This window comes from Chiloscyllium punctatum, unplaced genomic scaffold, assembly GCF_047496795.1.
Source record: "Chiloscyllium punctatum isolate Juve2018m unplaced genomic scaffold, sChiPun1.3 scaffold_1044, whole genome shotgun sequence".
NCBI lineage: Eukaryota > Metazoa > Chordata > Chondrichthyes > Orectolobiformes > Hemiscylliidae > Chiloscyllium > Chiloscyllium punctatum.
Window position 1 is genome coordinate 44,018 of NW_027310778.1, and position 983 is coordinate 45,000.

The 983-nt window shown below is 64.6% G+C and overlaps 1 non-coding gene across 1 annotated transcript; it reads left to right on the forward strand.

The window, feature by feature from the left end:
- The first annotated feature begins 291 nt into the window (after nucleotides 1-291).
- On the forward strand, nucleotides 292-445 carry LOC140474517 (5.8S ribosomal RNA). The gene has a single exon (XR_011959179.1). It is a non-coding gene; the product is annotated as a 5.8S ribosomal RNA (ribosomal RNA).
- The last annotated feature ends 538 nt before the right edge of the window (nucleotides 446-983 follow it).

Here is a 983-nt window from a genome sequence, read left to right on the forward strand (position 1 = left end):
GCAAAGCTGCTGCACGCCTCGTGATACTAGGCGGGCGACATGGTGGCGGTGATCCTGCCTCCGTCGCTGCGGTGCGTTGGGGCACGCATCGCCTCTTGGGCGCCCTGTCCTCCTCCCCCCAATAGACGTATGTTTCTGCGGGCCGCACCAGGATGGTGCTCCCCATCGCTTCACGCCACCCTGCTCCGCCCGCACGCCGGCGTGCAGGTGGCTGTAGCTCAAGGTGGGGAGCGTATGTGCGGTCCGGGTCGCTTTCCTCTGGCGAGGGAGAGACCTAAAACAAACTCAGACAACTCTTGACGGTGGATCACTCGGCTCGTGCGTCGATGACGAACGCAGCTAGCTGCGAGAATTAATGTGAATTGCAGGACACATTGATCATCGACACTTTGAACGCACTTTGCGGCCCCGGGTTCTTCCCGGGGCCACGCCTGTCTGAGGGTCGTTTGGCAATCAATCGCACTCGCCTTGGCTGGCGAGAGCGCGGCTGGGGTGTCGCAGAGGACCCGTCCTCTTTGTCCCCCTAAGTTCAGACTCCGGAGCCCTCCGGCGTCGGAGCGCTTGGCCTTTCCCCCCCACCCTGCACATTCCGTTCGTCAGGCTCGACGCCATCCCCCCGCCGGGGAGCGCGGCCTGGCGTCCGTCTGTGTCGTGGCAGTGGGGCCAGCACGGCTGTCACCGGTCCCAGAATGGCTGTCGGTGGTTCACACTGTGTGTGTGTGCCAACCCTCCTGGTCTCTGGGACACGGAGCTGCCACGAAGTGTTGAGCCTCCAGTGGGGGGTCTGCCTAAGCTCTGCACGTCCGCATTGGGTCCGTCTCTCGGTTGGCTGGCAGTGGAAAGAGTGAAGGGAGCCGCGGAGGTCCGGTGCTGGTGCGCCGCCGGCCTGACCGTGGAGCTCGCCGGTTTGACACGCTGACCCGACTCGATGGTTGATCGATTGAGAGTGCTGGGAGCTGCAGGCCGCCCGCTGCTGCAGCCGC